Consider the following 15,984-nt stretch of genomic DNA (forward strand, 5'->3'; position numbering starts at 1 on the left):
CAGCATTTCTGATAAGTATATGTGAATGACATATTGTTGATCGGAAATAATGTAGAATTATTCTGCAAAGCATAAAGGAGTGTTTGAAAGGAGTTTTTCAAAGAAAGACCTCGGTGAAGTTGCTTACATATTGAGCATCAAGATCTATAGAGATAGATCAAGACGCTTGATAAGTTTTTTCAATAAATACATACCTTGACAAGATTTTGGAGAAGTTCAAAATGGAACAGTCAAAGAAAGAGTTTCTTGCCTATGTTACAAGGTGTGAAATTGAGTAAGACTCAAAGCCCGACCACGGCAGAAGATAGAAAGAGAATGAATGTCATTCCCTATGCCTTGGTCATAGGTTCTATAAAGTATGCCATGCTGTGTACCAGATCTATTGTATTCCCTACCACTGAGTTTGGCAAGGGAGTACAATAGTGATCTAGGAGTAGATCAATGGACAGCGGTCAAAATTATCCTTACTGGAATAAGGACATGTTTCTCGATTACGGAGGTGACAAAAGGTTCATCGTAAAGGGTTACGTCGATGCAAGTTTTGACACTGATCCAGATGATTCTAAGTCTCAATCTGGATACATATTGAAAGTGGGAGCAATTAGCTAGAGTAGCTCCATGCATAGCATTGTTGACATAGAAATTTGCAAAATACATGCGGATCTGAATGTGACAGACCCGTTGACTAAACTTCTCTCACAAGCAAAACATGATCACTTTTTGGGTCTTAATCACATAGCGATGTGAACTAGATTATTGAATCTAGTAAACCCTTTGGGTGTTAGTCACATGGAGATGTGAACCAATCACATAAAGATGTGAACTATTGATGTTAAATCACATGGCGATGTGATCTAGATTATTGACTCTAGTGCAAGTGGGAGACTGGAGGAAATATGCCCTAGAGGCAATAATAAAGTTATTATTTATTTCCTTATATCATGATAAATGTTTATTATTCATGCTAGAATTGTATTAACCGGAAACATAATACATGTGTGAATACATAGACAAACAGAGTGTCACTAGTATGCCTCTACTTGACTAGCTCGTTAATCAAAGATGGTTATGTTTCCTAACCATGGACAAAGAGTTGTTATTTGATTAACGGGATTACATCATTAGTTGAATGATCTGATTGACATGACCCATTCCATTAGCTTAGCACCCGATCGTTTAGTATGTTGCTATTGCTTTCATCATGACTTATACATGTTCCTATGACTATGAGATTATGCAACTCCCGTGTGCCGGAGGAACACTTTGTGTGCTACCAAACGTCACAACGTAACTGTGTGATTATAAAGGTGCTCTACAGGTGTCTCCAAAGGTACATGTTGGGTTGGCGTATTTCAAGATTGGGATTTGTCACTCCGATCGTCGGAGAGGTATCTCTGGGCCCTCTCGGTAATGCACATCACTTAAGCCTTGCAAGCATTGCAACTAATGAGTTAGTTGCGGGATGATGTATTACATAACGAGTAAAGAGACTTGCCGGTAACGAGATTGAACTAGGTATGGGATACCAACGATCGAATCTCGGGCAAGTAACATACCGATGACAAAAGGAACAACGTATGTTGTTGTGCGGTCTGACCGATAAAAGATCTTCGTAGAATATGTAGGAACCAATATGAGCATCCAGGTTCCGCTATTGGTTATTGACCGGAGACGTGTCTCGGTCATGTCTACATTGTTCTCGAACCCGTAGGGTCTGCACGCTTAAGGTTACGATGACAATTTTATTATGAGTTTATACATTTTGATGTACCGAAGGTTGTTCGGAGTCCCGGATGTGATCACGGACATGACGAGGAGTCTCTAAATGGTCGATACATAAAGATTGATATATTGGAAGCCTATGTTTGGATATCGGAAGTGTTCCGGGTGAAATCGGGATTTTACTGGAGTACCGGGAGGTTACCGGAACCACCCCCCCCCCCCCCCCGAGCTATATGGGCCTTAATGGGCCTTAGTGGAAGAAGAGGAGAGGCAGCCAGGGCTGGGCCACGCGCCCCTCCCCCCTAGTCCGAATAGGACAAGGAGAGAGGGGGCCGACGCCCCCTTCCTTCTCTCTCTCTCTTTTCCCACCTCGCGAATCCTATTCCAACTAGGATTGGGGGAGAAGTCCTACTCCCGGAGGGAGTAGGACTCCTCCTGGCGCGCCCTATGATGGCCGGCCGGCCTCCCCCTCTTGAGCCTTTATATACAGAGGCAGGGGCACCCCAGAGAAACACAAGTTGATCCACGTGATCATATTCTTAGCCGTGTGCGGTGCCCCCTTCCACCATAGTCCTCGATAATATTGTAGCGGTGCTTAGGCGAAGCCCTGCTGCAGTAGTACATCAAGATCGTCACCACGCCGTCGTGCTCACGGAACTCTTCCCCGACACTTTGCTGGATCGGAGTCCGGGGATCATCATCGAGCTGAACGTGTGCTAGAACTCGTAGGTGCCGTAGTTTCGGTGCTTGATCGGTCAGGTCGTGGAGACGTACGACTACATCAACCAAACGCTTCCGTTGTCGATCTACAAGGTACATAGATCATACTCTCCCCTCTCGTTGCTATGCATCATCATGATCTTGCATGAGCGTAGGAAATTTTTGAAATTACTACAAAACCCATCACGAAGATCTCTCCCCCTCTCTAGCTCGCACTCGACACGATCTCACGGCCTAGCTCGACGAACCCAAAGAACAAGAGGCACAAGATTTATACTGGTTTGAGCCACTATTGTGGTGTAATACCCTACTCTAGTGTGGTGTGGTGGATTGCCTCTTGGGCTAAGGATGAACAGTTACAAGGGAAGAACAACCTCCTGAGGAGAGGTGGTCTTGTGCTTGGTGAACTTGTGTGGTTGGGGATGATCCGAATGATCTCATCCTTCCCTATGGTGGTGGCTAGTCCTATATATAGAGGCCCTGGTCCTATTCTCAAATATTGAGTGGGAAGGGATCCCATAATGGCCAAATTCGAAGGGGGACAACTAGTACAAGTTATCCTGACAAAAAAAGTCTTCGCCTGCCAAAGGCTCTGGTGGTGACGTCGTCTTGGGCTCCACGGTGACCTCCGTCCTGCTGTCCTACTGGTCTTGGTCATATTGCACCAATATGGAAACCTTTGTCTGATGCCTCGGGACTCCTCGCCTGCGCTTGCCTCTTTAGCACCAAAGAGGAAACGAGGACACTACGCATGCTGGTGCCTGCCTGGCTCCAGTCATCATGGCTTGTGTCACGCAAACCTCGCGAGGTGTCCCTTGCCTTGATCTCTCCGCCCCTCGCGAGCCATCCTGGGGAGACCGCCCCTGAGGAGGTCTTGCATCGTCCACCTCGCAAGGCTTGGCCCTCACGAGGGCCTTGACTGTTTGTTGGTGAAGATGTACCGTACAGGGTCGCTGGGGGAGCCACGCCACGGGCCGCAGGTAGGCAAGTCTGGGGACCCCTATTCTCAGAACGCCGACATCCTCAAACTGGTGTAGGGGCGCGTCGGCGGGCGGATTGGGGGACCCGTGACGGTGGATCGAGCCCGCGGAGAACGACGAGGACACCTGGCGGCCACCTTGCCGGTGTCGGGCGAAAAGGCCACGATAAACCTCTTTTTGTCCATTGGCTCCTTGAGCTCCCCGGCACATAGGCGGAGGTTGAGGATGGAGGCACCGGCGATGGCGGCGACCTACCAATGGTTTCAAGGGTTATGTGTGTCTGTGTGAGCAGAGGTTTTGGGGAGTGTGTGGTGTGTGTGTGGAGGGGGCGGGGGGCAAGGTGGTGTTTGAGGAAATACTGCGGCAACTGAAAATTTTACTAGGCGGGAGTAACAAGGCGGGGCTACTGAAATTTTGGATCAAGGACGAGCAGATATTTTTGAGATTGCGAGGGATGCAGAGGCGGGAGTAAAATGTCGGGGCTACTGAAAATTTGAATCAAGGGACTGAAGCAGAGCGGGAGTAACCACGGTCCGCACATACTAATTGTGTGCTATCAAACATTAAAACTTTCCAGGCGGTAGATATTTTCAAGATTACGAGGCAGTAATATTTTTGAGATTGCGAGGGATGCAGAGGCGGGAGTATTTGGGGAGTGAGCTAGTGTGCTTGACACACCTGCTGTGGACTGTAGCCGACGCGCCTTCTCGCGTAAGCCATAGGCGTACTATACACCGACGGTGCTCCAGGATATTTTATACTACATCTCACACGGTTGGTGATAATAAGCTGTGTGGGATCTCCTTGAATTTTCATCTTGATTTGAATTACATAATGGGGTCACATCAGCAATGGACAGTGTTTGAATTGCTAGACCTTTTATCTGCATTGAACATGCAACTATATGTGTGTCGTAAAAGAATTGGAATTATTCAGGGTTCATTTGGACATTTTATACATTAAATTGGTTTTCTAGCCATTTCAGGTGCACAATTGAAAATTAAACTATATGCACATGCTCCGGTGCATATAAATTGGTTGAAAAATCAAATGTGTGTCCTTGGGTGCATGCTTATGTCCCATGCAAGAAATGGGAATGAATTTCAAACACCAGGGCACTGTTATTGCTTTCAAAAAAATCAAACACCAGGGCAAGAAATGGGAATGAATTTCAAACACCAGCGGCAATGGGGAAGGAACGATATCCGTTGCCTCTTATTGCTTTCAAAAAATTTCTAGTGTCAACATAGAACAACAGGAGTGTTGTGTTTAATTTTGGAATTTTGGGGGGTTCGTTTGGCCTTTTTTATACATTAATTGGGTTTTTGGGCATTTAATGTGCATAATTCAAATTTGAACTACAAGCACATGCTCCAGTGCACCAAAGTTGGTTGAAAAACCACATGTGTGTCCTTGGGTGAATTTCTAGGTCCCATGCAAGAAATGGGAATGAAATTCAAACACCAGGGCACTGTTGATTGCCGGCAAAACGTTGAGATGCCTGGTTTTTAAATTCTAGTAAATCCAAAACTCGTCTGAAATTCATGAAACTTGGCATGCTATCATGGAGCGTCATCAACATGCTGTGGTAAAAAATTTGTCCCATTTGGGGCATGTTTGGGTATAAGCTTCTCACAAACCAGAGCTTCTCACAACAAGCGTGATGGTTTCGGTAGGGAACGTGCCACCTTCGGGGACGAAACGATATTTGTTACCTCTTGCTTTCAAAAAATTTCTAGTGTCAACACAGAACAACAGGAGTGTTGTGTTTAATTTTGGAATTTTTCGGGGTTCGTTTGGCCTTTTTTATACATTAATTGAGTTTTTGGGCATTTAATGTGCATAATTCAAATTTGAACTACAAGCACATGCTCCAGTGCACCAAAGTTGGTTGAAAAAATCACATGTGTGTTCTTGGGTGAATTTCTAGGTCCCATGCAAGAAATGGGAATGAAATTCAAACACCAGGGCGCTGGTGATTGCCGGTAAAACGTTGAGATGCCTGGTTTTTAAATTCTAGTAAATCCAAAACTCGTCTGAAATTCATGAAACTTGGCATGCTATCATGGAGCGGCATCAACATGTTGTGGTAAAAAAATTGTCCCATTTGGGGCAGGTTTGGGTATAAGCTTCTCACAACAAGCATGATGGCGTGATGGTTTCGATAGGGAATGTGCCACCTTTGGGGACAGAACGATATCTGTTGCCTCTTATTGCTTTCAAAAATTTTCTAGTGTCAACATAGAACAACAGGAGTGTTGTGTTTAATTTTGAAATTTTTCGGGGTTCGTTTGGCCTTTTTTATACAATAATTGAGTTTCTGGACATTTAATGTGCATAATTCAAATTTGAACTACAAGCACAGGCTCCAGTAAATACCCCAGGAGCCTCCCGGACCGCCTCTTTGCTCTATAAATACCCCAAAAATCCTAGAACCCTCGGGGAGTCGATGAAATATTTATCTAGCCGCCGCAGAGTCTAGAACCACCAGATCCAATCTAGACACCATCACGGAGGGGTTCATCACTTCCATTGGTGCCTCTCCGATGATGCGTGAGTAGTTCTTTGTAGACCTTCGGGTCCGTAGTTAGTAGCTAGATGGCTTCATCTCTCTCTCTCTTGATTCTCGATACAATGGTCTCTTGGAGATCCATATGATGTAACTCTTTTGCGGTGTTTGTTGGGATCGATGAACTTTGAGTTTATGATCAGATCTATCTTTTTATATCCATGAAAGTATTTGAGTTTCTTTGATCTCTTTTATGCATGATCTCTTATAGCCTCGTATTTCTTCTCTAATATTTGGGTTTTGTTTGGCCAACTTGATATATTTATCTTGCAATGGGAAGAGGTGCCCGGTAGTGGGTTTGATCTTACAGTGCTTGATCCCAGTGACAGAAAGGGATCCGACACGTATGTATCGTTGCTACTAAGGATAAAAAGATGGGATCTATATCTACTGCCATAGATAAACGGATCTCGTCTACATCATGTCATCGTTCTTATTACATTACTCTGTTTTTTCATGAACTTGATACACTGGATGCATGTTGGATAGTGGTCGATGTGTGGAGTAATAGTAGTAGATGCAGGCAGGAGTCGATCTACTAATCTTGGGCGTGATGCCTATGTAATGATCATTGCCTGGATATCGTCATAATTATTTGAGGTTCTATCAATTGCCCAACGGCAATTTGTTTACCCACCGTTTGCTATTTTTCTCAAGATAAGCCACTACCGAAACCTACGGCCCCCGGGTCTTCTTTCTCATATATTTGCCTTTGCGATCTATTTTTCTCTTGCTTTCATTTTCAGATCTACGAAACCAACAATCCAAAAATACTTTGCTGCACTTTATTTTATTTGCGATCTGTTATTTTAATCTATCACAAATTTATCTCCCATCCACGCACCGTTTCTGGCGCCATTACCCGAAAGGGATTGACATCCCCTTTAACACGTCGGGTTGCGAGTGGTTCTTATTTATGTGCAGGGGTTGTTTACGTTGTGTTGCTTGGTTCTCCTACTGGTTCAATAACCTTGGTTTCATATCTGAGGGAAATACCTACCGCCATTTTGCTGCATCATCCCTCTTCCTCTTTGGGGAAATACTGACGTAGCTTCAAGCGACATCAACAATCAACAAAGTTATTTTGGAACAAGTGTTGTCATGTTACAAATCGAAAACACAAGTATTATTGAGACTGTGGGCATTCTACTTACCGATTACATGCCGCCACGCGTCCCCTTTTTTTATTGGCTAGGAGGTGTCGTGCGGGGTAGCTATTTGAGTACGTGAGGCGTGCGATCAGACCCCTGCGCGTGCTCATCAGGAGGAGAGCCCTTTGACTGCTACCCGCCGCGCACCTCCCTCCCAACGTCTCCATTAATGGCGTCCGAGCCCCTGTTCTACGGCTTGGCTATATGTCTCACTGGACTGAGATTTAAGAGAGAAAAATGAAAATCCGAAAAGAAAGTTTTGCACGGATCTTGATGTGAGATCTGACGGACCTATATAGCATCGACTGTGACTTATAGCAAACATGATGAATATAAGGGCGATAACTGTGGATAATAATTGTCTTACATATTTAGGAACATAATTAAAAAAAGCCACATGCGGCAACGCCCGAAATACACAAGGGCAAAAGAAGAAGACAACGATATGGCTCGCTGATCTTTACTTTTTTGATGCATTGCTACAGGCCGCGGGAACTAGTCTCCGCGGCGAGCGGCGATGAGCTCTTTCTTGTCCTCAAGATGTTGCTTGAGAGCATCCACGGATTCCTCCACCAGCCTTCTACGCTCGATGCGCAGCATGGCATTCTCGTCCATAAGTTTCTCAACAATGAGTTGCTCCTCTTCAACAAGGCAGTGGTCTCCTCCTGCTGCTCCACACTTCCGACGATCTTCGCCCTCAGCAGGTCGCCCTCGGCCTGGAGCTTCACATTGCTCTCATTTAGTTGTCGGATGACGCCGGTAGCCTGTTCAAAAGAGGCTTTCATGTCGTCCTGCAACCTCGCCTAGCCGGAGATCTGATCCATCTGGCCATGGATGATCGCATGCATGCGCCTGTAAGAGTCCTCGCCTGCCCGCGAGACATTTTCCCAGTCTGCCGCGGCGCGGCGGGACATCTCTTCTGTTTCTGCGACGCGGCCGGACCAGTCTACTGCATCGACAGCACGGCGGGACCTCCGTGCTGCTTTGGCGGCGCGACAGGACCTTTGTGCTGCTACGGCCGCACGGCGGGACATGCCGGCTGCGTTCGCGGTGAGGCGGGACATCTCACGTGCTTCCGCTTCCATGCTCACATCTCCCTGGTGGCAATCCCTCGACCCAGAATTCACGCTGGCCATGGCAGACGCAAGGGAACGATGATGAATGACTTGTTTGTTTTTGTGCATGAGGAGTTGAGGAGGAATGTGCAGTCATCTTGGAGTAGTAGTATTTATAACCGAGTACTAATATGCTCCTAAGTGGGAAACCGTTTAGGTTTTGATCGGTGTGAACAGGTTTGCAATTTGAAATGTGACGCGACGCAGGCTCAAAATTTACTAACAGCTATAAGTGCGGCACTATTCCTGGAAGGCGTAACGTGGGCACGTACGCCTTCTCGGCCGCGTACATGGTGTTTACACCATAGGGTGCACCGCAATAGGCAATGTCCGCACACGTCTTGTTCCAACAATCGTGCGCGCTCGTTATTACCATCGCACATGCTTCTTTAATTAGGATGTGTGTGCCCGTCTAGCGCACACATGTTGATCTATATTGTTGTGGCTAATCGCAAATAGTTCATCCGTGTGAAGTGTATGCCATCAATCGCAAACACTTTTTTGCTAATAATCGCAGACACTTTGATCTGGCTGACCCGTTTTGTTCTGTTGCCTAATCGTAAACAGTTAATCCTTCTGAAGTGTATGCCCTCAATCGCACACACCTTTATCTAGCTGCTCGTTTCTATTGTTCCTCCTCATCAAAAACAGTTCATCCGAGTGAACCGTATGTTGTATATCGCACACGCCTTCATCTGGCTGCCCGTTTCTTTTGTTCCTCCTCATCGCAAACAGTTCATTGAACTGAATCGTATGCCCTGCATTGCACACGCAAATAAAATCTGAACCATGTTTGATGGCTCCGGCATCGCAAACGTTTTGCACCTTTTTTGGCGGTTCTTTTACACCGCCGTTTGTGATTATTGCATTGCACACAGTTTTGTCGAAGGGTCTCTGATCGTAGTGTCGCGTTAGCAGCATCCTGCAGTAGTGGATGCATATGAAGTAACATGCAAATAGATTCAATACGAGCAACAGGGGCAAAGGTTTCACCGTAGTCGATACCCTCAACTTGGGAGTAGCCTTGTGCCACCAATCTTTCCTTGTTTTGAACAACCACACTATTCGCATCTTGCTTGTTCTTGAAGATCCATTTAGTTCCAATGACATTGTGGTCCTTCGCTGGCCTTGGAACTAATCCCAAACTTTGTTGTGCTTGAAGTTGTTGAGTTCATCATGCATGGCCTCAAGCCAATCCGCGTCATCGAGCGCCTCATGTACCTTTTGGGGTTCAACACACGAAACAAACGCGTGATGCTCACAAAAGATTGATAATTGTTTATGAGTAGTTACACCTTTCCTCAAGCTTCCAAGCATTATCCATGACATGTTGTTGACGCTCGAGCTTGGAAGCCACCTTGGCGGCACGATGCTCCAAAAGTTCCTCAATAGGTATTTGAGAGGATTCATCTTGATCATATTGAGCACCGTCTTGAGTTTGCTCTTGATCTTGAGCTTACGCTTGATCTTGAGCTTGCTCGGAGTCATGAAATTGATCTTGGGCATCATGTGGTGCATTACCATCTTCCCGAGGTAGATCTTGCCATTGATATTGTTCATTAGGTTGAGGGCCTTCACTTTGTTCTTCGGAAGCGTGTGGGTCTAGCGTCGGTGATGGCTCCACTTGAGTAGAGCATTGTCCTTCTCCTTCGGCCACAAGGGGTTCCTTAATGGGGAGTATTTGACCAATCCCCATTCTTCTTACGGCTTGAGGAGGAATTTCATCACCTACATCACAAAGACCACTTTGCTCCACTTGGGAGCCATTATTTTCATCAAACTCCACGTTACACGTCAACTCAATGAGTCCATTGGACTTGTTGAGAACACGGTAAGCATGAGAGTTTGTGCCATAACCAACAAATATGCCCTCTTGAACTCTAGGTTCAAATTTAGACAAAAAAACACCTTTCTTGAGAATGAAACACTTACACCCGAACACCCAAAAGTACTTTAGGTTGGGCTTGTTACCGGTAAGTATCTCATACGTAGTCTTGTTCAAGCCTTTGCGGAGATAGAGCCGATTGGATGCATGACATGCGGTGTTGATGGCTTCGGCCCAAAATTTGTACGGAGATTTAAATTCCACCATCATGGTCCTTGCTGCATCCATCAATGTCCAGTTCTTCCTCTCTGCAACACCATTTTGTTGAGGGGGTATATGGTGTGACATATTGGTGCCTGATCCCTGTTGGGGAACGTAGTAATTTCAAAAAAAAATCCTACGCACACGCAAGATCATGGTGATGCATAGCAACGAGAGGGGAGAGTGTTATCTACGTACCCTCATAGACCGTTCGCGGAAGCGTTATATCAACGCGGTTGATGTAGTCGTACGTCTTCACGTCCGACCGATCCAAGTACCGAAAGCACGACACCTCCGAGTTCTGCACATGTTCGGCTCGGTGACATCCTCGCCTTCTCGATCTAGCAAGAGGGGCGAAGTGGTAGATGAGTTCCGGCAGCACGACGGCGTGGTGATGGTGTTGGTGAAGAACAATCTCCGCAGGGCTTCACCTAAGCACTACGAAAACTATGACGGAGGATAAACTAGAGGGGACGGGGTTGCCGGCACACGGATTGGTGTTTCTTGATGTGTCTTTGGTGCTAGCCCTACCCCTCTATTTATATGTTGAGCCCTGGGGTCGAAACTTGGAGTAAAAGCCTCCTCAAAGTCGGTTTCACCCGAAAGGCAAGAGTCCTTCTTGGACTCCAGGGCTAGACGCCAGGGTTCCCGGCGTCTACCCCCTAGACGCCAGGGTTCCTGGCGTCTAGCCTCTGGTCTCCGCAAAACTTCCTTTTGCACTTTCCAAAAGCCTCGTGGGCTTTCCCCTTTGGCCCAGATAAAGTGTTCTCGTGCCCAAACATTTCGGGAAACATCCGGAACCCCTTCCGGAGATCAAACACTACTATCCACATATCAATCTTTACTTCCGGACCATTCCGGAGTTCCTCGTCATATTTGTGATCTCATCCAAAACTCCGAACAACATTCGGTCACCAACATACATAACTCATAGTACTATATCGTCAACGAACGTTGAGCGTGCGGACCCTACGGGTTCGAGAACTATGTAGACATGACCGAGACACCTCTCTTGTCAATAACCAATAGCGGGACCTGGATGCCCATATTGGCTCCTACATATTCTACGAAGATCTTTATCGGTCAGACCGCATACAACATACGTTGTTCCCTTTGTCATCGGTATGTTACTTGCCCGAGATTCGATCGTCGGTATCTCAATACCTAGTTCAATCTCGTTAACGGCTAGTCTCTTTACTTGTTCCGTAATACATCATCCCGCAACTAACTCATTAGTTGCAATGCTTGCAAGGCTTAGAGTGATGTGCATTACCGAGTGGGCCCAGAGATACCTCTCCGACAATCGGAGTGACAAATCCTAATCTTGAAATATGCCAACCCAACAAGTACCTTCGGAGACACCTGTAGAGCACCTTTATAATCACCCAGTTACGTTGTGACGTTTGGTAGCACACAAAGTGTTCCTCCGGTAAACGGGAGTTGCATAATCTCATAGTCATAGGAACATGTATAAGTCATGAAGAAAGCAATAGCAACAAACTAAATGATCAAGTGCTATGCTAACGGAATGGGTCAAGTCAATCACATCATTCTCCTAATGATGTGATCCCGTTAATCAAATGACAACTCATGTCTATGGTTAGGAAACATAACCATCTTTGATCAACGAGCTAGTCAAGTAGAGGCATACTAGTGACACTCTGTTTGTCTATGTATTCACACATGTATTATGTTTCTGGTTAATACAATTCTAGCATGAATAATAAACATTTATCATGATATAAGGAAATAAATAATAACTTTATTATTGCCTCTAGGGCATATTTCCTTCAGTATCCCACTTGCACTAGAGTCAATAATCTAGATCACATCGCCATGTGATTTAACATCAATAGTTCACATCACCATGTGATTAACACCCATAGTTCACATCGACATGTGACCAACACCCAAAGGGTTTACTAGAGTCAATAATCTAGTTCATATCGCTATGTGATTAACACCCAAAGAGTACTGAGGTGTGATCATGTTTTGCTTGTGAGAGAAGTTTAGTCAACGGGTCTGCCACATTCAGATCCGTAAGTATTTTGCAAATTTCTATGTCAACAATGCTCTGCATGGAGCTACTCTAGCTAATTGCTCCCACTTTCAATATGTATCCAGATTGAGACTTAGAGTCATCTGGATCAGTGTCAAAACTTGCATCGACGTAACCCTTTACGATGAACCTTTTGTCACCTCCATAATCGAGAAACATATCCTTATTCCACTAAGGATAATTTTGACCAATGTCCAGTGATCTACTCCTAGATCACTATTGTACTCCCTTGCCAAACTCAGGGCAGGGTATACAATATGTCTGGTACACAGCATGGCATACTTTATAGAACCTATGGCTGAGGCATAGGGAATGACTTTCATTCTCTCTCTATCTTCTGCCGTGGTCGGGTTTTGAGTCTTACTCAACCTCACACCTTTGTAACACAGGCAAGAACTCCTTCTTTGACTGTTCCATTTTGAACTACTTCAAAATCTTGTCAAGGTATGTACTCATTGAAAAACTTATCAAGCGTCTTGATCTATCTCTATAGATCTTGATGCTCAATATGTAAGCAGCTTCACCGAGGTCTTTCTTTGAAAAGCTCCTTTCAAACATTCCTTTATGCTTTGCAGAATAATTCTACATTATCTCCGATCAACAATATGTCATTCACATATAGTTATCAGAAATGTTGTAGTGCTCCCACTCACTTTCTTGTAAATATAGGCTTCGCCGCAAGTCTGTATAAAACTATATGCTTTGATCAACTTATCAAAGCGTATATTCCAACTCCGAGATGCTTGCACCAGTCCATAGATGGATCGCTGGAGCTTGCATATTTTGTTAGCACCTTTAGGATTGACAAAACTTTCTTGTTGCATCATATACAACTCTTCTTCAATAAATCCATGCAGTCTTGTTTATCCATTTGCCAGATTTCATAAAATGCGGCAATCGCTAACATGATTCGGACAGACTTAAGCATAGATATGAGTGAGAAACTCTCATCGTAGTCAACACCTTGAACTTGTCGAAAACCTTTTGCGACAATTCTAGCTTTGTAGATAGTAACACTACTATCACCGTCCGTCTTCCTCTTGAAGATCCATTTATTTTTTATGACTTGCTGATCAATGGGCAAGTCAATCAATGTCCATACTTTGTTCTCATACATGGATCTCATCTCAGATTTCATGGCCTCAAGCAATTTCGCGGAATCTGGGCTCATCATCGCTTCCTCATAGTTCGTAGGTTCGTCATGGTCAAGTAACATGACCTCCAGAACAGGATTACCGTACCACTCTGGTGCGGATCTCACTCTGGTTTACCTACGAGGTTCGATAGTAACTTGATCTGAAGTTACATGATCATCATCATTAGCTTCCTCACTAATTGGTGTATTAGTCACAGGAACAGATTTCTGTGATGAACTACTTTCCAATAAGGGAGCAGGTACAGTTACCTCATCAAGTTCTATTTTCCTCCCACTCACTTCTTTCGAGAAAAACTCCTTTTCCAGAAAGGATCCATTCAAAGCAACGAATATATTGCCTTCGGATCTGTGATAGAAGGTGTACCCAACATTTTCTTCTGGGTATCCTATGAAGATGCACTTCTCCGATTTGGGTTAGAGCTTATCAGGTTGAAACTTTTTCACATAAGCATTGCAACCTCAAACTTTAAGAAACAACAGCTTAGGTTTCTTGCCAAACCATAGTTCATACGGTGTCATCTCAACGGATTTAGATGGTGCCCTATTTAACGTGAATGCAGCTATCTCTAATGCATAACCCAAAAAACGATAGTGGTAGATCGGTAAGAGACATCATAGATCGCACCATATCTAATAAAGTACGGTTATGACGTTCGGACACACCATTAAACTGTGGTGTTCCAGGTGGCGTGAGTAGTGAAACTATTTCACATTGTTTTAACTGAAGGCCAAACTCTTAACTCAAATATTTTACCTCTGCGATCATATCGTAGAAACTTTTATTTTCTTGTTACGATGATTCTCCACTTCACTCTGAAATTCTTTGAACTTTTCAAATGTTTCGGACTTGTGTTTCATTAAGTAGATATACCCATATCCGCTCAAATCATCTTTGAAGGTCGGAAAATAACGATACTTGTCGTGAGCCTTAACACTCATCGGACCACATACATCAGTATGTATTATTTCCAATAAGTCAGTTGCTCGCTCCATTGTTCCGAAGAACGGAGTCTTAGTTATCTTGCCCATGAGGCATGGTTCACAAGCATCAACTGATTCATAATCAAGTGATTCCAAAAGCCCATCGGCATGGAATTTCTTCATGCGCTTTACACAAATATGACCTAAACGGCAGTGCCACAAATAAATTGCACCATCATTATTAACTTTGCATCTTTTGGTTTCAATATTATGAATATGTGTATCACTACGATCGAGATCCAACGAATCATTTTCATTGGGTGTGTAACCATATAAGGTTTTATTCATGTAAACGGAACAACAATTTATTCTCTTACTTAAATGAATAACCGTATTGCAATAAACATGATCAAATCATATTCATGCTCAACGCAAACACCAAATAACACTTATTTAGGTTCAACACTAATCCCAAAAGTATAGGGAGTGTGCGATGATGACCATATCAATCTTGGAACCACTTCCAACACACATCGTCACTTCACCCTTAACTAGTCTATGTTCATTCTGCAACTCCTGTTTCGAGTTACTACTCTTAGCAACTGAACCAGTATCAAATACCGAGGGGTTGCTATGAACACTAGTAAAATACACATCAATAATTTGTATATCAAATATACCTTTATTCACTTTGCCATCCTTCTTATCCGCCAAATACTTGGGGCAGTTCCGCTTCCAGTGACCAGTCCCTTTGCAGTAGAAGCACTTAGTCTCAGGCTTAGGACCAGACTTGGGCTTATTCACTTGAACAGCAACTTGCTTGCCGTTCTTCTTGAAGTTCCCCTTTTTCCCTTTGCCCTTTTCTTGAAACTAGTGGTCTTGTCTACCATCAACACTTGATATTTTTCTTGATTTCTACCTTCGTCGATTTCAGCATTACGAAGAGCTTGGTAATCGTTTCCGTTATCCCTTGCATATCATAGTTCATCACAAAGTTCTACTAACTCGGTGATGGTGACTAGAGAATTCTGTCAATCACTATTTTATCTGTCAATCACTATTTTATCTGGAAGATTAACTCCCACTTAATTCAAGCGATTGTAGTACCCAGACAATCTGAGCACATGCGCACTGCTTGAGCTATTCTCGTCCATCTTTTAGCTATAGAACTTGTTGGAGACTTCATATCTCTCAACTCGGGTATTTGCTTGAAATATTAACTTCAACTCCTGGAACATCTCATATGGTCCATGATGTTCAAAACATCTTTGAAGTCTCGATTATAAGCCGTTTAAGCATGGTGCACTAAACTATCAAGTAGTCATCATATTGAGCTAGCCAAATGTTCATAACATCTGCATCTGTTCCTGCAATAGGTTTGTCACCTAGCGGTGCATCAAAGACATATTTCTTCTGTGCAGCAATGAGGATAAACCTAAGATCACGGATCCAATCTGCATCATTGCTACTAACATCTTTCAACTTAGTTTTCTCTAGGAACAAAT

The sequence above is a fragment of the Triticum aestivum genome, chromosome 2A (genome assembly GCF_018294505.1).
Source record: "Triticum aestivum cultivar Chinese Spring chromosome 2A, IWGSC CS RefSeq v2.1, whole genome shotgun sequence".
Taxonomy (NCBI): domain Eukaryota; kingdom Viridiplantae; phylum Streptophyta; class Magnoliopsida; order Poales; family Poaceae; genus Triticum; species Triticum aestivum.